The sequence below is a fragment of the Mastigoproctus giganteus genome, chromosome 1 (genome assembly GCF_048544385.1).
Source record: "Mastigoproctus giganteus isolate SK-2022 chromosome 1, ASM4854438v1, whole genome shotgun sequence".
Lineage (NCBI taxonomy): Eukaryota > Metazoa > Arthropoda > Arachnida > Uropygi > Thelyphonidae > Mastigoproctus > Mastigoproctus giganteus.
In genome coordinates this window covers 13,293,705-13,317,262 of record NC_143575.1, presented here as the reverse complement: position 1 = coordinate 13,317,262, position 23,558 = coordinate 13,293,705, and the positions used below count along the sequence as shown (strand labels likewise).

The window sequence follows — 23,558 nt, the reverse complement described above, 5'->3', positions numbered from 1 at the left end:
GAGTAACCAAGGTCGCCAGAAGTTGATGTATGTCGTATTCGTCAACGTCCCACGTAAAGTCTCCTTGAAAGAACGAGACACAAGAGATGTCATCATACTATCCAATTGATAACAATCCACACGAAAGGTACAAATATACCTGGATGTTTCTTTCTTTCTTTCTTTCTTTTTTTTTTTCTAGTGTCTTTTTGATGTATCCGAACTAGAATCAGCTGATGTAACTTCGACCCATTGATTTTTAGTGACACTGTCAAAACTAGAAGAGAAATTTTGGTATCTACCACAGTTTTGCTGTCTCCTTGAACGTACGTTCTTGTTTTATTTAAGGATTCAAAAAACTCCACACCGGAAAATTATCATTCAATCAAATGGAGTATAAATATAGCCAAAACCATCCTAAAGCTCGTACGAACTTGAGATAAACGAGTTATTTTTAATGCGGAATTACTTAATTAAACTTCCCTGGAGATTATCGGCTATTTATGGAGTACGATAGCCAGCTGAACATCACTTGTACAGACACAGCGTCTAATCTTGTCAGTACAAAATTCAACTTCGATAAAGTCTTTTTTTCTTTAGTGCTTAGCTACTGTAGATAGCACTCCTCAAACAGTATACAGGTAGCGCGAACATCTATTCGTCAGTAAAATACAAAGTCCTTGAGGGGAGGAAAGGGGAAATTGGCAAACGTCCTTCATAATACGGACAAACAGTGCATCCCCCTTCATCAATGTGTATGTGTGCGCGCGCCATTTGCCTTCTCTAGCGCTCCTTTTTGTAAAGACGGAAAAGGCAAAGGTCACCATTAACCAGGAAAGACTACTGCAACAGTCGATTAGGTAAACAACTTGTTGACGATGCATTAGTATCAGATGTCGTCTATAAACAAGGCTGACTGGAGGGACTTGTCCAAGGTCTACAAGTTTGGACAATTTCATAACTAACTGTAGTTTATCTACCGTTTTTGTTTTGTTTTTTTAATACCAATAAATTTCGGAATCTCCTGTTTATTCCCAGTGGACGGTCCCAAATGCTGTGGAAGCGCGACACCTTGCAAGGGAACTTGAGTGCGATTCGCGACCCAAAAGTCTGCTGTTCTAAAAGCAAATGAGCGTTATTAACTGGTTCCTTCTACAGAAGAAATCCATATTTGAGTTAATCGTTTTGTTCTCACCACGTTTGTACTGGTTCGTGGACTTGATTACAATCTTTCATCTTTCTTTCCGGTTATAACTGAGATTCTCTTGGCCACTCGACCTACTTTTAGAGACGGAGAGATGGAAATTAACTGACTGCCGAGTGTCCCCCGCTGAACACGAAAACGCATGCTACTCTATTACGGACAAGCGAAATTGTAGCAAAGAAAATTAACTTTGAGTTATGCTAACTACTTACGAGCATGGTCAAGTGGCCGATCTGGACTTGACGCATAATTACACGCTTAGTGCTCTAGCGTTTAAATCCCTGCGTGGGAAACTGGTGGGTCGATCGGCGAGTTGACCTTTAACCTCAAGACGGAAGTAAGTATAGTAGTCAACGCTAAAGGGATAGCGTTCTCTAAAGACACCTCCAAAGAGTGAAAAGGGAGAGTGCGAATACCGGAGTTCTGTGAGAGAGGGGGAAGGATTTCCCTCGCTACTTAGCCACATTTACTGCCTTTAATATGTATCTACAGGGTGGCGTGCCTAACTGAGATGCTGGCCTGAACCATTCACTAAAAGAATCCGGTTATTTCAGTGTTCCTTTTAGTACCAAAATGGGCCATCAATATGTTTCTTTTGAAAACGTATTGATGGCCATTAACATAATCAGTTCACTGAATATTATGACCTCTGGGGAAATTTGCAGTTACGATTGGCTGGAGGCATATTTACAACTACTTCTGTCAAATTAAATCCCTCTCAAAATTATCTTTATTACTTATAAGCGAATATTGAGGAAAGTTGCTCCACTGGAGATTTTAAAAATGGAGCTTCGCATCTAAAGTTAATTGGCAATTCAAATAATGAGAAAACTAATTAATTCGAAGCTATTAAAGTTAATCTTAGACATCAGCTGGTTTAGGTTGCAGACAGTTTCCTTCTATCCACGTTAATCTTTATCCCCCATGGGTGCAAATCTGTTTGGTTTCGTTCCCTGAAGACATTGACAGTATGAAGTTAAAAGAAATCAAATGAGGATTATGTAATCCTTCAGGGTTGTCCGCGGAGTTAACAGAAAATATAAAATCACCGATATCCATTATTTATTTATGATGGGAAAGAATTAATTTCACCTTCTAATCCTACTTTATCTCTCTCTGTTTGCGGGATTCATCTCCGTGTGCTTAGAACTTTGAGCAGCCACTTCCTGATTCTTAAACACGAGTCTTTTCAAGAAAAACACCTTACAATTTTGTGTGTGGTCTTGGATATATTTAAGTTACACATTTTTAAAACGTAACTTTGTTCGCTAGTGTGGATGAAATTATATTTAATGAAGATATAAATATTACCTCACTGTCCTAATAGGTGATCTCTGGTCTGGTAGCTTCTTAAGCCTTGCTAGAAGTTAGTACATTAACCACACCTTGCCCTAAAGAAAATAAGGGAACATATAATATTTTAATGCATATAGGTAAGAATAAAAATATTTACGAACTGAAAAAATTACTACTAGCTTTCAATTCCAATTTAATATTCTTATTCCAATGCTAACTTCCATCATTGCTCCTTTCTCATGAACAATCGAATGATTTCCATAATCGGATTAGTAGTTACTAGTTATATAATCGAATGATAATATTCGATTATGTCGTTCCAATGATATAATCGAATAATTTTTCATAAACGAATGATTTCCACAATCGAAAGAATCATTCGAATGATTTCCACAATCGAAAGAATCATTCGAATGATTTCCACAATCGAAAGAATCATTCGAATGATTTCCATAATCGAAAGAATTATTTGAATGATTTGCCATAATCGAGTGAATCATTTGAACAATAGGAGTATAGTCTAAATAATCGAATGATTTGCTACAGTCCAATGATTTTCCATAATAGAATGAATCATTGGATTGATATAAGTATAACCTGAATAATCCAATAATCTTTCGATTGTGGAAATCATTCGAATGATTTGGAAAATCATCCAAAAAAAATGATTTTCCATATTCGAATGAATCGTTGGAATAATAGAATATAATGGAAATAATCGGTTATAACCTCTGGATTTTGACCATATCGGTCTAAGTTATAGTGTTAAGACATTGCGTGAAGTCTGTTGCATTAAGATAAATACACCCTAATGCAACAGGGGGGGGGATTAATATTAGTTTAAGCCCCAGCAAAATTATAATAATAAACTTTGATGATGCTTTTCGATAATATGCATGGTCATAAATTCTATCCAATTTTGTGGTTACGACCTGGGTTACAGATTCATGCCCCGCGCCTCCCCCTATTTTGACGGCAGTGCGTAACTGGAAATCAAGGTGGGGAAGTCACTATTAGATGATTTCCTTGGAGGCAACGCTACATTTAGGGTTGCTAAGGAAACCACTTGCTTCGTTTGGTACCAATGGACAATCGGCAAAAACACCGCGACCAATTAAAAGTGAGCTTTAAAATGCAGAGACCTACCATCAAAGGAGAACATCACCGTCTATACCCCCTTGAAACAGTGGACACAGTGAGATTTATTTACATGATGTAATGTCGAATTAATCATAAAATTAAAATCTCTTTCAAGAAAACTGTGACCGTGTTTATATCCCAATAAGCCTCACGGAAAGTCTTGTAAATCTGTTTTCAGCAAAATCTCTTTTAATTTAAAAAGAGATTTTGCAGATTTTGTTTTCTTTCTGTTTCTAACTGGATATGCCCTCGTGACTAACCCAGTGACTACAACCGATGCCCATCCACGCTCTTCGAACGGTATGGATTCAAATCCTATTTAGTTTGGAGGAAGGTTTATGTTCTTTTCTTCCATATAAAGCGGACCAAGTTAGTCTCGAGAGAGAGTTTGCTCAGTTTTCTTTCCCTGCTAGCAATTGGATTTTCTTCCCGCAAAACTGGAGCGACATACTGACACCTCGTGGCTCTAAACTCAACTTCCTGTAGTAGTTAACCGAACAGGAATCTTTATTCTTCTCTGGAATGCGGGCCTTTACAACGGTATATCACTTTCTGTCACTTTGGTAGGATCGGGGTTTGAAATCCATCTAGGACACAAGAAATTTGTCAAGGCTTTTGAAGTGGAGTTGAGTTGAGTTGCCAAAAACGGGACATTGATAATTAATGGCACAGTTGGAGATGTAGGATTTTTTTTTTTTCGTATTTTTTCTTCCGGAAACCAAATAGTGATTAGCAGTAATCATATTGCTCTCTCTCTCTCTCTCTCTCTCGCTCTCTCTCTGTGCAGATTAACATGTTTGGGCTGAAAAAGAAAATTGAGTAGCTGTTAAGACTACGCAAATTGGTCTTCATCCAACATATTCTAAGTGCTCTGGCCTTTAGAAATTTGTCAGACAATATGCCTATCGTGCTATTAAAAGATACAGTGACATTCGGAGAATGGATAACTGCTCTAAATCAGGTTCGCCCCTCCTAGCGAAAACGGTAAAGGCGATCAGGGCTATTAGCAGCAGCATTCAACAAAATCCATTCCACAAACAATGGTGATGTACAGAGAAATGGGCTATCGCCTTTGTGGAAAAATATCATCGAGAATCATGTCAAGGTTAATTAAATCAGGTGTAGAGATGCGTGCTTTCCGTGGAAGAGATATTGACTGCTGTTACTGCAGCACGCGAAAAACTCACAGAATGAGCCTTTTTAGAGACCAGGAAATTTTTACAATTTAAGAAAAAGTTAATGAAATTTGGTCCAGTGTATGTCCACAGCTCAGCTCCAGGGAGGATTCTTGAGTTAAGTACAAGACCATGTCCCTGAATTGTAGAGGACAAGGTGCTTGAAACTTCTACAAAATACTTTGCAGGCATTTTAAAGAAGCTTGTAAAGCCTCGTTCTCAAACCAGGTTCCATCGAGTTTTTCAGCAGTATTCAGCTCCTGCTCAAAGTTCTGTTTATATTCCAGCACGACCACATCAGGAGTTTACAACTAATAATTTTGACATGAATACAGTCATTTACTATATTTAGTAGTCACGTGGGTTTGGCCATATTTAGCAGTTACGTAATTGGTCAATTCAAACGTGTGGGCTTCTGGATTTATAATGACCACTCGGCTCTGTCGGGCCACAAACATTTTGAACAGCCTTTTGGAGCTCCCAATATGCCGTTATGTCTTTTATTCTCAACTTTACATTTTAGCTATTATTCTCTTCTACTTATATACTCACATATATAGGGTGATTCAAAAAGGCCTTTATATATATATATATATATATTTTTTTTTTTTTTTTTATGATACAGAAGTAATAGTAAATTGAACTTACGTTACTATGTCTTATTGCAAAAAACTATTTATTAGAATATTAATTATTTGGCATTCATTATTCATTTATATAATTTCATATGGTCTTATTTTTTTATACATATCATATAGAGGCTATCGATATAGCCTATATGATATGCATGAAAAATAATTATCGTCAGATTTCTACTTCCGATTTCGATGAAATTTGGAAAGACTCAATGAATCGTTCTAAAAGAGCCAAGTATAAAATTTCATGAAAGTTTATCATGAAAGTTTCCTGAAAGTTTAGTTATTACATGCAGACGGATGGACGGACAGACAAAGAAATAACAATTACCGGATTTCTATTGGTCCAATTTTAATGAAATTTGTAATTGCTCTATATGGCTGTCTAGCAGAGATAATTATATTAAAAAAAATAATAATAATAAAATAATAATAATTGTCGGATTTCCTTTGATCCGATTTTAATGAAATTTTAAATGGCTGTACAAATATTTCTAAAAGAGCCAAATATAAAATTTTACGAAAATCTAACCATTACGAGTCGAGTTATCACATGAGGACGGACAGACAACAGGCGTATTGCGCAATATATCCATCCTAACGCGCCTAATAATATTAGTAGGAATATTTGCTTTGAATCTTTCATGGCCATCATACATGTTTACAATTAAAATGCTTCGTTTAATAATGCACGTACAGTATATATTTTCCAATATCCCCCCTATCACTACAAATCCCAGACACCATAAAGTATTCATGAATACTTTTTGACGTTTTATATCTAAATTACGTAGTTTTAGAACTGCTAAAATAACTTTAAAATATATAATTTATCATGAAGTAGAATTTTTTGAAAGTACGAGTTGCACTTTGTCACTGACACACGTGGTAGACAGATCCTTTTCCAGTCTGTAGTGTGTTTAGCTTTCTGGCTGATAAGATATGCAAATATCAGTGATTAAGAGGCATTCAGGTAGTTGAACTTGTTACCAAGTGGCAGGCCAGTGATAAGCCAATCTCCCAGCTGATTACTCAACCCAAGTTCGTGTTTATGTTCTCACATTATGGTGCTGTTAAGCATTTCAACCGACATGGATACCGAAGGTCATCCGAAACCTTCAAAGCAAAATATTGCAATTAGTATTTTAAATTATATTTCACGCTTTTATGAATTCTTTACACTGTTTGTTCCTTCTTCAAATATCGGGTTGATGGAAGTTATACGTATCGAATTTGAGTTGCTATGGATACTGAAAAACAGGTCAAGATCATGCGCGAAGTGAATTTTGTAAACAACGTGTCATCTGAGTATTGCATTATGTAACGCAATCCGAAACACAAGATCGCCCTAACGTAATGTGTGTGTATCAACAGAAGATAACACCCACATCATCAGATAAGTCTATTGTAATAATTGACATCGTGGAATGTTGAGTTGTAGCAAGAAGGGAGACAATAGAGACATTTCTCGATATCAATTGGTGTATCTAACGAGAGGGTTGGAGGGCCTTTAAAATGACTGCAAGTATTTAGAGCAATATAACTTAAGAGGTGATAATGATGATACCTCAGCGAAATTAAAAATTATTTCAGTTTCTTAATGATTGACCTCGTTGAACTTCCAGTAGCCTTTATCTGTTCGTATCATCCCACTAAGTGGTGTTTTTCCAAGATCAAGGCAAACTTACGCCACTTCTTCAGTGAAGTATTTTGTGACTATCGATCGAACTTTGTCCTTTCATGATTCCACATTAAAAAAACAAACAAAAAATCCTTCTTACCAAGAGATGAGTGAATGAATAAGGTGGATTTTTATTTTTCATTGTCAGTATCTGTCACTTTCTTATTATTTCCCTTTTACATATTATTCTTTTGTGTAAGGCAATAGTCAGGCCACGCCTTGAATACTGTGTACAGGTCTGGAGGCCTCATTTTAGGAAGATGTAGAGTTGCTTGAGTGAGTACAGAGAAGGGCAGCAGAGAAAGTGAGGGGGAACGAAAGGGAAATGTCTTAATAAAGGCTTAAGTTCTGCAAATTGCAGCGTCTAGAGACTAGGCAACTGCGAGGTGATCTGATTGAGGTGTATAAGGTCTTGAATGGGTTGAGCAGGCTCAATTCGGATGAGATTCTTCCTCTTACTCAGATTACGAACCTGAGAGGGCATAAATTTAAATTGAGGAAAGACAGTTGTAGAAGAGATGTGTGGGAATTTGCCTTTAGCCAGCGGGCAATTCATTGCTGGAACAGACTCTCATGAACCCCCATCAAGAGATTATTTGTCCTCGTGGGTAGCACAGTTGGTAAAATTACCGTCCTCCCACACCGGGTGGAAAAGACCTGGGTTCGAGTCCCTTCGATGATGAGAGGAATTTTTATGGGCCTTTTTCACAACGTGTCTGACTTAGTCGGTCTCGGGCGAGGGTAGCGTGGTTTTTTTCTCCCAGAAATTCAGGTTTTTCATCCAGAAAATAGACCACAGAACACACGCAATTTACAGACAGTTTATCACTTTGAATAATTCTTCCTATTAGCTTGAGCTGCCTTAGATATAGATGAAAATAATGGAGATAATTGAAAAATTAATGGCCATAAAAAACACCTGAGACAGTTAGGTCGGAAAATGTAAATTTGAACACACCAGAATCTGATAGTCTTTTCACGTGTGTAAAATGAATTTTGAGATGTCATCCGAGATGTCATCAGGCTGCACTCTCGTTAAATAAACACTCCATAACTATGTAGACGAGGTAACAGTGCGCTAATTATAAGGTATTCTGCGATAGACCAGCTAAGGTCAGTGTGATGTACAACCTTCCATTACGCACGTGAAATAATTTCACCTACGTAATGCGATGAGCCTCGATGACTAAAAGCACTCACCGAAATGAATATATTTCTTTGGAAAGCTCTCCTGTTACTATCGATACGTTAAGCCACTCACTTAGATTCTGTATCGGGCCTCATCTAGCAAACCAACCGAAACGCCTGGTTACTTGCTGTGAGTATCTCTTGGTTCATGACGTTCATCATCGTAGACTATTCTACGCTAACATCACTTACTCATGATAAACGGGTCGCCAGTGTTATGGCAGTTCCCCCCCCCCTTCTTTTTTTTGTTGCACGCAACTGGCCCACAAAGGAATAGTCCGAGGTTCACAATGTCTGCTGATCGTACCAGTACATGCTTGTAAGTTTGCGGCCAACCTCTCTTATCTCCCTTCAGGCTACGTGTAATATTTCATAGAATGTGGTCACTGGAAATAGTTAAAATGCGTCTCAGTACTGCCTCCAAAATTAATAGAATATTTCTTTTACTAAATTCATACGAGGTATTATTAGAATGCAAACACGAACTATTTCTGCATCCTTTGGTGTGCTGAAATAAATCCCTAATATATTACACGAAGTTGTCAATCCTTAGTGTACAATAGTAAGTTAATGTACGTAGTGCATTACACTCCAGGCGCGTTATAAAATAGTAACAATTCATGATTTATAAGAAAAAAATAAAAAAAGAGCAAAAAGCAACGACTTTATGCGCAGCCCAGAAAATTCGTTTCTGCGCATCCATCACATTGTCCATTCATTCCCCCAACCAGCGCAAAAAAAAAAAAAAAAACCAACAATAATAACAAACTAAGCTAGAAAGATGGGCAAAGAAGACACTTCATGGCTGACATTACAATGACCGCCATCAAGACCACATAGATCAAATGGCTTCTAATGCATGGTTCATGAGCAGGGCCCTCTTCCCCAAGATTGAAGGTTTATCGCTCGCCATCCAGACCAGGTAAACACCAGAAACTATAGATAATACACCAGAAGCTAGCGAGGAAATACCAGTTGATAAAAGAAAGTGGACTGTATTAAAGTACCAGTCCCGGGCCGTACTAGAGATCCAAACCCACAAGCTGTACTGCGACCTCGATAATAACGGATAAGACAATCCCGCACAACAGACCAGACATAACCCTTGTCGACAAGAAGGAAAAGGCTACCTATCTGATTGATTGACATAATGGTGCCCAACACTGGCAACCTCTGGAAAACCCATGAGGAAATGATCAGGAAGTATGCGGACCTAAGATAGGAGATCAAAGAGATGCGGCATATGCAACAAGTAACGACCATCCCGATCATCGTGTCAACCACCGGTATGGTGCCAAAGACTACATAACAGCCTAGCAGCAATAGGTCTCCCAGCGAACACCTAAAGGAACTCCAGAAAGTTGCAATCCTGAACACCTATAGGGTAGTCAGAGAGTTCCTCGACAAATGCACAGTTGGTAGGATCGCCATCCGCCCCACACCGGGTGGAAAAATCCCTAAGTTCAACTCCTGTCGATGACGTGAGGAATTTCACAACGTGACTGAGTTAGTCGGTCTCAGGCAAAGGTAGCATGGTTTTTACTCCCGTAAACACCAACCTCGACCAACAATAACACCAGACATAACAACCACCCCGTGCACTTGGTACCAGGGGTGGAACCCCCATAAAGGAGAAATAATATAACAATAAATAGTGATTGCTGGATTTCTATTAGTCCAGTTTTAATGAAATTTCGGATGGCTGTACAAAATCACAAATAATTCTACAAACTTGGTTATTAGTTAATATATTTGGCTGACACAAACATTCCTGCAAAATTCGTACTCTTTGACTTTTAACACAGAAACATTCGTACAAACTTATAGTATTCTATGATACACAACATTTGTACAAACTTCCCTTGTTCTTTCAGTTTTACAAACGTTCCTACGTACTACTCGTGTATTTTGTCTTCGATATACAAAAATTCCTACAAACTTCTTATATACGCATCAACTGGCCTTGCTATACGAGCTACGACTTTCAGGCGAACTCAATACTTCAGTGTCCTTAATATACGAAAAGTACAAACAGTCCAAGTTTTTTGATGTCTTAAATGTCTACAAGAAACTGTGGGCTACCTTGCCTTACAGAATAAGTTAAAATAAACTTTTATTGCAGCATGTTTCCGATGAGAAGTGTAGCTTGTTTACCGAAATATTCTGTGTATTTACCATTTCATCCCCATTTGTACTAACTGTAACAATATCTATTCGAGTTTCAGGTCTCTGAAGAAACTCTGTAATGGGAGGGCCCTGGATTTATGCACCATTACAAGAGGAAAAATAAAAAATCTCCGATCCGATTCTATGCTAACAAGCCTTAATGATGTCGGTGGAGAGACCAGATTCATTATGTTACAATGGACCAAGGGTCTTTCTCTTGTATGAATTCTTGCTGCCTGCATAATCACAACACAGCGTGTAGAACAAAGAAAAATGGATGGAATCTATCACAATTGAAGCGCTTTTCTCCATTGTTCTATTGATCTGACTATTAATAAAGAATGTATAAGTTTCGAAAGATAGATGAGATTCTCGTGTACAATCTCCTGACGTCATGCGCGCAAAAAAGAATGGTCTGTTGCCTTTATAAGAGAGAGTTGTTTGGTTATTTAGTTAAGCCTAAAGAGTTTTTCTTTTAAGTTTCGAGAGAAATCTTTCAAAGGAGGCCTTCCTTATGGTTATCCTAGAGCAAGGACATTTCGGGAACTCGTCCCGTGCCATGCACTCGGTGACGTGGGGTGAATAATTTCGTAGCACGGGCGCAAGAAGTCTTTTAAAAGTATTTCCAGGCCGCACGCGAACTACGGGTAAATAAATTTGGTTGTAGATCACCTGACTTCCCAACACTTCCATCTTCAGATGACTACAAGCCTCGGGGTGATGCAAAGTGCGATAGGGCAGAAGCGCACTCCTAGGGTTCCAGTTTCGTGGTGGGCCATTATCCAAAATATCGTCGCCGTTCACGACAAAGTGGCTACATTCACAAGAGAGCGCCACAGTCTCTAATAAAGTTAAAGAAGCCACAGTCCCAACTTATCTCAGTAAACGTTTAAAGTTCTGGCAGAGTTTTCCGTTTCGCTGACCTATTCGACAGGATATTACTTTTACGGCTCTCCTGTGCCAACAGTAATATTCTACTTTTAGCGGCGAGCAGGGGAAAACGTATTCGCCTTGTTACCTATAAACACTAAAGTGGTTACCTGAACATCGCCAAGTTGTTATCAACTGTTCTGTTTCGGTAACACAAACTTTCTCTCTCCATCTATCTAGCTATATCTATCTCTTCCTACTCTGTTTTTCATTCTACAGTTTCCTAAGAAGAGAAAGTCAAAATCTACGCTGCAGTCCAAATATTTATGTCGATCAGAACACTGTCATCGTGGTTATGTTCATTGTGAAATTACCAAAATGAAAAAATCTAACACAGAAATATCTTATAAGTGAAACCAAAGATCTTTGAGACATTGCGGCAGTTATTCGCAACTACCATAACATTTTTTTTTGGTACGCAAAACTAGTCGGAACTCATGAAACTTTTAGAGCGAAGTTTTTGTTGTAAACCGAAGTACTTTATGTCTGAAAGTACTTCGATGATTTCAGTATTCTTCTTCTTCAGGTTCCGTGTTCAGTTTTAACGTTGGAAATCAACATTTTCCAGCCAACTCTGTCTCTTTTTTTGTGAAATAGTTCTTGTGTCTTGTGACCCCCTGTCCATTCTTTGATGTTATCAAGCCTTTTGCTCTTTTGCCTTTAATCTTTCCTTGCAGGATTAGTCTCTGCAGGTCATATTGTGGGCCTCTTATAATATGCCCGAGCTAGGCACTCTTTTTCTTTGCAATTGTAATTAGCAATGTCCTTGTGGTCCTTGCCCTCTTAAGGATCCGCTCATTGGTGACCCGACCTGTTCACGAAATTTTGAGCATTCTTCTGAGCGTCCACAATCTCGAAGGCTTCCAGTTTCCTGATTTCCGCATGACTCAGGTCTCACATCCATATAGGAGAGTGCTCCATGTGTAGCATTTGGCCATTCGATATCTTTTCTGGAAATCCAGTTTCTTGTCTCAGAGGAAGTTCTTAAGATTCTTTTGGCCATACCAATTCTGCTTCTAATTTCTGTGCCTTGGTCATTATTATTTGTAAAGATCTTTCCTAGATATTTAAAGCTACTCACTTGTTCGATGGGGGAGTTGCGTATTTTGATTTTAGGCAAGGTGTTTTTGCTTATGACCAAATAATATTGAAATCCAATTATATTGGATTTCAATATAATTTTTTTTGAAAGAGGAAAAAAGTGAATAAAATGAATGAACACGGGATGAAATGTGGACACATCCAAATGTTACTTTCAGTCAGTTCCTACACTGCTCACAAAAAAAAAAATTGGTTGCTGTTGGCACCATTGTTTGACGGCTTCATCGTCTGCGTAGAATACACCCTGTCAAATCATTTGTAAGTCATCCAAAAAAAAAAAAAAAAGAATCGCAAGGTGACAAGTCCAGTTATATGGATGACCATTCACTTTCTGGATGATTTACACAGGGTGTTGAGTTCTTCCTAAGCAGCATAGGCATAACTTCCACCCCAACCCCGCTTTCAAGTCTTTACTTCTTCATTTGTAATTATGACTCTTTCCTACTGCATGCTGTGTCCTTTGCTCTCTGGCTCAAACTGTTTGTACCTTGTCTCCGTTACCACTATACGATCCAAGAAGTTTTTGTTTTCACATCGCGTTAGGTGTTGCGCTGCAGGCACAAATCCATTATATCATTTAGACAACCTCATTATCACGCCCTCTGTACCTAATTGCAAACGTTTAATCACAATCGGATATCTATTCATAGTCGAGACACAGACAAATTCACTTCCCGTAGACCTTCCGTTATTAGATGATGGTGTAGTCAAACCCATGACTGATATTCAGTTCCCTACCCATATCACTTAACTCCTACGCCGATCCTTTCTGGTGACTGTTCTACCGAGACAATATTTCAATCTATGACAACTATGTGAGCTTCTAATGGTCGAGGATTATCTTCCAGCTGTTTTTCCTTCACGATTTGTTCGTGCGACAAGCAGTTATCAACGCGCGTCACATTTTCCCCACTTCAGTGAATTTCTGCTGGAGAGACGCTGTCCATTCCAAGAAACTGAGTAACAGTTTGGACGCACTCATCACTGTGAACGCCATATTGTCTCTCCCTACGCATATAGGACAACCAACGCGCCCTGTTGTTGAGCAGAAAGCATTGCTATCTAAATTTACACCCATGGTGATGATAAAACTTACCATTAGTAGTAAGTATAAAAAAACAGGAAATTTTTAACTGGTTAGGTTGTTGAAGAATAACCGCTGAGGACGCTAAGGCCATGAGGCGCCCGTATGACATATATACGGTGCGTATTCTATGTTAAGTTTGTTTTGAGAGATGAAAATCATGGTTTTGGAGAGAAAACTCAAGTTCCCTGTGCAATTGCGGCCCGACATGTAATAACGCATTTTTGAATCCTAATGAATATTTATTATTATTTACTGTCGAATGTTAGTTACCCATCTAGAGCTCTGTCCACTACATATGGTTTCAATAAATCCTTTCAAACTGCTATCTTTCCCATCTCTATAAAAGAAAGATAGTAGTAGTATTAAAAAAGGTGACCCTCGCAGTACTTATAGGACTGTGTTTCTATCACCGGTATATTCTCGAAATTATTCGAAAAAATTAGATTAAGAAGATTATATTATTATATAAGAAGTATTGCTGCCGATTTCGCCTTCATGGCAGCTTAGCGGTTACACCGCCTGCCAGGACTGGTTCGAATCCTGATGCAGAAAGGTAAAATTCTAACATTTTTTTGCTAGAGAATGTTATTCGATCTCTGGTAGAGCAACAGGGTTTATTTCCGGTTTTTCAACCCACAAACAAGTAGATCGCTCCCTAAACATACGTAGTTTACAACCATGATACACAGTTCTTGCCTGTGAGCGACGAAGAGGAAAAGAATTTGCATAATTGTCTGTAAGAGATCTTATAAAAGGCTATTAACGTGGGAATAATTTTTTATTCGTTTGTTTTCATTAAATACAGTACAACGAGAGTAAAAAAAAAAAAAAAATTGTTTGCACGCTGTGACAGCCACATAAGGGTCACAAGAATTTACACGATAGAAACAAAATACAAGAACATTTCCATATTTAGTAGTCACGTGAGCTACAATGACGGAATTTCAAACGCGTGTACTACTGAACTCCAGCATCCCTTGTTTCTTTTAACACATCTTTGATATACAACTAAATGTATAAGTTTTTATTTGGCGCGAAAACTCTGTCAACCAGAATCCAAATGAGGACTGTCCATCCCACGAAATTTCAACGCTGGCTTTTGAATAATTGCATCTGGATGCGCTCCGTTTTGGTATATACTGTGCATATCGTTGCTTATTTTGCTCTTGCTTTTGGGGGGGGGGGGGCTTTTGGATAATCTTTGGTATTTCCACTAACTAATATTGCAAATTTTAAGACCACTTCCTGATGAGACTTCGAGAAGGGACGAAACTAATCGCTTGTAACGTTATCTTCCATTTAAGCGATAAATTTAATGGATTATTAATCGTTAAACTTGTTCTGGATAAAAGAAACAATTATAATACTAAATTCCTTTGATTGACTAAACGAATTACAAGAAATCGTTTAAATACACCTACCACTGAGTTCGTCACCAGTTTTTGTTTAGTTAGGTAAACCGGTAAGTCAAAATGCCAATAAAATAGTACGTAGTTGGAGTGCAAGGTTCCAAATTTATGTTTCAGTTTGAATGGAAACTATCGTTTATCTTTGCCCTACCTGAGCGTACATTGCCATTTTTAAGCGATAGAAAGACTGGAAGTAATGAGAGTGAAGAATTAATTATTTCTCGCGTTGAAATTATCTAAAAGAGCATCGTGCGCGTGGAGAATTAAAATTTCAAATTCCCATCTATTAATTCAAGAGAATTCAGTTATTTAGCTGGCCAGTTTGAAAATAAATAAATAAAAAATCCACTTGATTAATGAGAAACTTCAATTTATACGCTATTAGTATTATTAATATTATGACAGAACTATGTAATAGAATCTGTTAAAATATAAAATGTAATTCAAGAGAAAATAATAATTATTTATCAATTGGCAAATACGTTGATAATATTTTTCGCATTACATCTCGATATAATCATAAAATTTCATTTATAAAAATGGAAGCACGAATTTTGATATACTCGATATTTTTGGTATGGAGTATATCAGAAATAAACATCATGTAATCTGATAAATGCTAAGTTATGATAAAGTAAAAAAAAAAATAAATATATATATATTCTTATCACGTGACCAAGATAGTCGTAGCTTCCAATCACATTCATAACCACATCAAATTGATTTCAGAGTTCTAATGTTTCTTTGTCTCATCCTTTTGTACCGGAACCCCTAAAATTAATGGCTGTGTCCAATGAATACCCCAACGATAAACTGCCTTCCTCGGACATCATAATCTTTCCAAAGGGGTCAAAAATCGACCCTTTTGGCGGTTTCATCCCAAATCGGCCCTGGAACGCGTATAGTTAACAACACGCTGACACCTCATTGCCTGGATTTCCGTGGAGCTAACTGTACAACCCAATGCATGCACGCACATACACACACGCAGTATTTCCAATAATGGGGCGGCTAGAATTGTAATTCATTTATATTACAAGTGGCAGATAAAGCCATCTTACATCTCTACTTCAGACGGTAAATGGTCTGAACACGTTTCGTCCAGTGGTCGGTATATTTAGTCTTACGCAGATTATTACATACGTGTGGCGTTCATTATAGAGAACGTGAAGTTGTAACTTGGCGTTTTGCTTCGTGGAAGCTTTCCGAGTGTGTATGTACAATAAGCTCGTGCAAGGAGACGCTACATTTATACTCAACGTGCTTCTCTAAGAAAGGCAGATTCGACGCAGGACTGCGCGAGGAAGGGGTGGTGGTGGGGGGGGGGGCGAGTAGCAATATGCTGTGAATAACAAAGCGAGGATGTTATAAAAATATTATCTTTAACCCGCTAGATGGAGCCACTGGCCTACTTAATTCGTCGTCTGGTAATTCCAAAATCACGAAAAAAGTATCAAATAAATGTTATGTTAGCCGCACTGTAAGAGAAGAATGTCTGCTGTTTGCATCCCCTCCCCTCTGTGCGTTTTCGACACTGACCTTATCGTAAATGTCGCTACGACCAACTCCTTCTTTCCTTGTGTCAAGGGTTCATGACCTTGAAACTGTTCCTCCCACAATCGGGTAGACGTGGGCTTACAACGATGCCCTCCACCCCTCAAGGTTAATAGGGAATAGCAAAAGTGCACTGATTGGTGTCAAGGAAAAACACGTGATGCCACTTCCTGTAGATTTTCTGAGAATGAAGTCGATTATTGGCTTAAAAAATTCCATTCGCTTAAGGGTTGTACAGTCGCTCTTCTCTGTCTCCACGTGACAACGTACCTGCAGTCGGAAATGTGCTTTTAAGGGGGTGTTGAAATCACTTCATCAAACGCTACTAGTTTTTATTTACTGCGATATTGTAATAGAATAGGAGCGCTCCAACTTGATCCCCTCCCCGAGTTTTCTCGCTGCTCTTGTGTCCCCCTTCCGCTCCTCATATTATCAAGGTCAAGGAGCTTAAATTTGTACCATGTGCCGAATTTCTCAGTGTTTTAATTTTATTTTGTAACAACCAGGACTCGAAATGAACCCCGAAAAACCCTTCCATTTGAAGCCTTAGTAACAACGGTCGCGAATTCCCCTCCCCTGATTTTGAGAATCCTGGTTTATAATCTTTGTTTATTACTTTTGCTGTATATGGTTGATATGTTGTCGGATAAGAAACACTAGTATCAGTCAACTATAATAAACAAAGCCTTTCCCCCTCTCTATAATGGCATTGACCTCCCCTTCATTATCTCCCTGTTGAGAAGTATCATTGCCAATAATCGGTCTTTGCTTTTTTTCTTTTTCTTATAAGATTCAAAATGTTTTGGAGTTTACAAAAAAAAAGGTTCTTATTTGAGGAGAGTATTAAAATGTGAGATACCACCAGCTAGAACGTTCTACAGATTCTGATTAAATAGGCGGAGTCAGTTGAGATCTGAATACCAAACATTCAAAAATCAAGAGACGCTGGAACATCAGAGAATATAATTCTCTGTTCTTAAGTCAATTATTCACAATCCATGGTAACCAACACATCACCTGGCAAGCAAAATGGATGTATCCAGCACTGCAAGCCGAATTTTGAGAACTTGAACTTAAAGTTCAAAAACCCTCAAATTACGATCTCCATAATCTTAATTGGTCATTGAGTTAATGAAACACCCGTTGTAGGGGAAGGGAATTACTAATCCTGTAGAATTTATGGTGAAGCCATTGTATTCCCAATGATCCGATATAGACACAGAGCCAAAAGGATTTAAGTGTCATATTTCTTTGAGAACCCTGAAAATGGGGAAACTAGTATCAGTGAACTTGATGGTTATATTTGGAAGATATTTCGGCTTAGAATAACAAAGTATTTAAAAAAATCTGGATAATCTTGAAGGATCCCTCAGTAATTGTTTTTGTTTCATTCTTATTACTGCTCATATGATTTTTTTAAAATTTAATTTCGAAATTGGTCACATTTTTGGACCGTCATACACTCCATGCAATGAGAAGAGTTGTTTACTTGTAGTGCCAATACTGGGACAACTCATTGTGACGGTCAAGCATAAGAGGGATTGATGCCAGTTTGGGAAACGCTTTTCTTTATAATGCAAAGTTTATAAAATTGTAGACTATGACTTTCCTGCACATGTTTCTAGAACATTTTATTGGGTTATTGTAACTAATTTCTCTCTCTCTCTCTGTGGTTGCTTTACTAGTTCTGTGACGTTTGAAAGGTGAAATGGGATCTTCTCTTGTATTTGAGCACCAGGAAGTATTCGCAAACAAAAGCACCATCCCCACACCGCACAGAAAACACTACTATATGGGTAGATAGCTTAATGTTCCCCTGAGGCGACTTACTCCAGTAAACACTTCCGATTATGAATGACAGGAGGTCGGAGGTAGCAGAAAAGAAAGGGGAAAAGAAAAAGTACGTTTTTATGTCGTGATAGAAAAACATGACCATAAACCTTGGCCAAGGTCAGTAATAATCCTTTAGGACCATCATTTTCGTATTCCTCAAAGCTATTATACCGAACATGCGTCTTGGAACCAGATGGGTTTACTGCTTCTCTTAACACAGGATTTTGTTATCGCTAAGATAAATGGGACGCAATAAGATGTAAAACGCGTTAAGGGCAGATGGGTTTGATGAGTTATAAGTGGTAATCAAACCTTTTTGTACGCGTATTTTAATGCCCGACTCCGATACCACATGCGGATAATTTCCAACTCAAAAAAGGGTTAATATTTATCTACTAAAATTAAGAGTTTTCAATTTTTCTCAACGCTGTTTAATATATAAGAGTGGTCTGTCTAAGAAGATGCGCAGTTACAAATTGGTTTCATACGCAAAATAACAAATCTACATAAAACATTAGGTTAATGAAATGGCCTGGTAAAGGAGAGAATAAAAAAGTGCAGTCCATCATTATAATACATAAAATTTGGGTATAAAGTGGTAATGGGCGTAAGTACCTGTATAGAAGTCTGCAATGGTGAAGAGCTACTGTTCAAAAGGGAGGTGGTAATTTAAAATTGGGCTGACAGACACTAGCGCGCACATTATGATATTAAGCCCGTACCTGCCACAAAAAGTGCATATGGGCACAGATATCTTAGATCCGGCCTTTGCTAGTCGCTCAAAGTTATTAACTAACTATTGCTGTGTTGCTTTAGTGGCAAAATAAAAAGTAAAATCCTAAAAATGGTATTATTGTCGCCCTGACAGCTGTTTCGGTGGTATTGCTTTTCTCCTGTAAGGCAGTACACCTTATCCATTCAACGGCTGACAAACCAGGCGATATTATTTCCATGACCAATGTCTGTCAGGTGTTAATGATTTCATAATACCTTTGATCTGTAGATGTTTGGCGATTGTGCAAAATACTCAGTAGAGCATGAATTCATTTTCACTCTCCAATGACAATCGTTTAGCAATATGGGAAAGGGAACCCGAATATATGGAATTTTACATTCTATTTTTCAGATTTTGGTTTGGTGGAGAGGGGATAGAATCCTATTCACATTACTTCGTAATAGTATATGTATTTTGATAATACCTAAATATTAGTGGTTTCGAACTTTGCACGTTGAAAAACACGATAGCTGCACACTTAAAGAAATAAATGCGTCGCCGTTGAATTGTCTGGAGTTGAAGCCCGGCGGGAGTAGCGAAAATCAAAAGAATGGTTCGTTAGGTCGAGTTCAATCGATGATTTTGCTTTTATGGAAAAAAAAAGTGGGGGAGCGAATCTTCCGTTAATAACTGTCGTTCTCTGGAACGGGTGGACAATTAACAAGGTAGATCGAAGACCGAGACAACAGAAACGTCAGAGTCAAATGTACCGACGATGATGTGTAATGGCTTCCGTTGGGTTGCATCTGTGTGACGCAAAGTCCTTTCAGTAAAGATCATTCAAATAATTCCGCACTGACTTGTTTCAAATCCGCTTGTGACCTCGAAGAATTCTTGCAGTCATCGGCGTATGGGTCTGTAGGGCACGTTCTCCCACATGGTACATCAGTGCTCTATCAGCACAATCCCATTTACATGCATCGAGTAGCCAAACGGTTCGTTGTTGTGACAACCCTTTGGTGTAGAGACCCATTTCGATAATTCTCATTTGCTTGGAGCTTCCACAGTCCGCGATTACCATTTTTTAACCCTTTCTCTTTCCCAGGATGATAGGAGGATAAAAAAAAATGTTGTTTTGACAAGCGTGCTGTTGGCCTTCGATCCCGTTATCTGTATTTGATAACCGAACAGTCCAATGACCACGGAGAGAGAAGACACAAGTTATAGTAATAAAATGACAACCAAACCCTTTCTTTTTCTACACTGAAGAGATCTTTGAATCCTCTTAATGAAAGGTGTCCACGCAACCAACACCTATTTATTTCTAATATGGAAAATAATATCAGCGAATTTTGTAAAAAAAAAAAAAAAAATCATTTTTTTTGTTGAAAAATAAGGTTGATTGATTGATTTGGTAGTTGTTGGCGCATCGGCTTCTGTGGCCATATTGCACCTCCCAAGGTTTTTGCAGTACTTTGATCCAAGCCCGAGGCGGGAATCGAACCCGCGACCTTTGGGTTGCCGGGCAGGTACTTTACCCACTCGGCTAGCCCGGTCGGCGAAAAATAAGGTATTTGTAGTGGATTATACCAGACGTCTGTCAAAACTAATATTCGCAGTCTTCAAATGATGACATGTAATAGTTTTAAAGTGGCCAAATATGTTTATACTATATTCACCTCCTTGACTAATCAACCGATTTGCACCATTACCAGTATGTCGTCATTCCGTGGTAAAATTCAAGACTATCTTGTTTTGAAGCGAAAAATCTACTCTTTGATCTCCCTGAAAGGACCCTTTGATCGCCCTTCACAGCATCGATTTCCAGGAATGATTCTAACCAGATCGCTTGTGATAACAATAGTTTCCAAGTTAACAAACTGCTTAAACTAGTTTTGTGTTTTCGACAACTTCAGAATAATAGAATGGATTTAGTATTGGTAGCCTCGAAGGAAAATGAAGTCACCATCAAGAAAATTAGTGATTCTCTTGCTTTTATAATTTGTGATCAAATACCACCACATATGCAAAACCATCAAGACAGCGAATATTAATTTTTATCCGATTCCTTTGGTAAAAGAATTTCACAGTACAATTAAGAGATATCCTCCAAACGTACCTCTGGTAAAATTCTAACCGAAAAATACATTCTGTTCTGGTTCCAAAAATTCATAGATTGGAGTCTTAATCCAAAGAAGAGAAGAATGGTCAAGTACATGCGACCACTTTCTTGATCAATAATTTAACCCCTTTTAGCCATTCCCCCGAGAATAATTATAACCTTATTGTGCTAAGCCATCCTTCTATTGATCCCCGTCAAACCCTTCCCCCGTTTTCTCGGCGTGTTGTTCAACTGGACTTCACTCTCGCAAAAGTACAAACCACGCGCTAAAGATGTTAGCAAGAAAGCTGCTGTCCTCTGCTTCTTAAGCAGCTGCCGAAGTAGCGCAGCGAACGTTTGAAAGTCTCACTTACAGGAAATAGATCTGACCGTAGCTCGCGGGTTTGTGATAAGAACGAAAGCAATCGCTGCGTTCAACGGGTTTCTATTTTTACGGGCAAGTTTATATATAGGAAACAGAACCTACCTTGGCGTGGCGGGGAGCTATTTTTGGTGAGACCACAACAAACACGGAACCCAAAATATTGGAAGTAGCACCGGTGGCGTGAGTGTGGACAGGCAGTTCACTCTTTTTACGCGCAAGGTTACGAAAAAAAAGTAGTTCCTCGCAGTACAAAGTCAAGTGCTTTAACCACACGCCGGGGGACCACCGAAACGCTGCAGCTCGCTGCTTTAGGTAGACAGCTGCGTTCCAAAACGGAGAAATTCCAAAGCGGGTTTGGGAACGAGAGTGTCGATGTCAATCACTCACAAACGCCACACACACATGAGTTCTGACGTCATCGGCCATCCGCTCGCGCTGCTGGAGGCGGTTCTTCGCGAGCTTGGCAACCAACTTGCGTCAAGGATGCCTTGGTTACCAGTGTGTGTGTTTGTGTGTGCGTGCGTGATGTGATCCACAGCTGAGGCACAACATGCCGTACTGTTCATGTACCGAACCAACTTGTCTAGACCAGAGGAGTAAAAACAGAATTTGCTTTTAATCGGTTGTCTCTGAAGATCTTATCTCAGCACGTACCGAGATGAAGCGGTTTAAGATCACACAGACAAAAGCCGTTGCTAGGTGACAGAAAGCGACCTTGAGGACACTTTGGAGACAACTGCAAAGTGTACAAAATGGAAGCCGCGAGTGGTCCATTTGTTCGCTACGCCCAAACCCACTTGCCTGTGGTTATTCCATTGGATCATATTAAAGATATTACGCACCGACAGGAGGCACGAATGAAGAAAGACCAAGTTAGAAAATATTGAAAGAAACCTGATAAGGAAGGAAGCCAGATTATTATATATGAGTCTCTATCTATACTCAGTGAACAAGTTATTAGCCATTCCAATAGTCTGTAGCCGAGTGCCAAGAAGCAAAAAATCTCTGTTAGCCTAATGGCCCACTCACCTGAAATTCTCTGAAGTTCGCAATCAGGGCTGTGGTTGGAAAAGAAAATGTATCAAAAAACATTTCAACTCAAATAAATATTGTCATAGCAGGAGAAAAGGAGGCTTTCTTTTTTTATTATTAATCTTTAAGCTTTCTATATAAAAAATCTGTAAAATATTTTAAAAAATTATAAAGATTTTTTATTAATATTTATGTATTAAGATTTTTCTGTCAACTCTGTACCATGATTCGTGATTTTTTTTTTGTCTTAGTGAATGTAAACTGCTAATTACATAAAAGAAAAAGCAGTTTGATTTTGGATCGCCTGGTGAGTTAGTCAAGAACACTAAAATATTATTATTATTATTTTTTTTTTTTTTTTGTGACATGAAGAAAGTCTTGTTATAAGTGATATCCGTAAAAAAATGTAAAGATTTTCATTTGAAGATGACCTTAAATGGAATTAACATGTACCAGAGAATTTTCTTCAAATATTCTTCAAACTTTCTTCATATATTTTCTTTTTTGTTGGTATTATCCCAAAGGGCTGATTTATCGAGGCACAATGGCAAAGTTGCTCGATCTTCCTCCGCGAATTTATTTTAGGGGCTCTAAAATAGGTGCCTCAGGGCCCTTGACTACTTAAATTGGTATTTTACATTTGGAAGTTGTACTTTATTTTCCAAAGCAATGTATCCAGAAATATATCCTAACTTCACAGTTATTATAAAAAGATCCTTAACCACATTTGTATCATCTGAGAGATCATCCGCCGTAGCCTAGTGGCCAGGCGCGCGGGTGCATAAGTACACGTACCTTGAGTGACCGGGGCTCAAGCCCGTGATTACTGAATACGGTGCTGTTTCTTCTATTCTGTCTATCTTGTGAACTCCTCTGACCGTTTGGTCGTCCCGGAGTATAAACAGAAAATTTATTTATTTATTATCCCCAAAGTGTTTCATTTCAAC

General features: G+C 38.4%; 1 protein-coding gene and 1 long non-coding RNA gene across 5 annotated transcripts in view; one reads left to right on the top strand and one right to left on the bottom strand.

Moving 5' to 3' along the window:
- LOC150090564 (myocyte-specific enhancer factor 2-like) overlaps nucleotides 1–21,855 on the bottom strand; it is a 318,621-nt gene extending 296,766 nt beyond the window's left edge. Inside the window, exons 1-2 of one of the 2 annotated variants that reach the window (XM_090371613.1) lie at nucleotides 21,682–21,855; nucleotides 2,495–2,574 (exon numbers count right to left, since the gene is read on the bottom strand). The gene's annotated coding sequence lies outside the window, so the exon portion shown is untranslated. The remainder of the gene's footprint in view (nucleotides 1–2,494; nucleotides 2,575–21,681) is intronic. The other variant, XM_090371622.1, reaches the window with a different exon arrangement.
- The window catches only part of LOC150090563 (uncharacterized), a 175,508-nt gene that overhangs the window by 106,767 nt on the left and 45,183 nt on the right, over nucleotides 1–23,558 (top strand). The window lies entirely within an intron of this gene.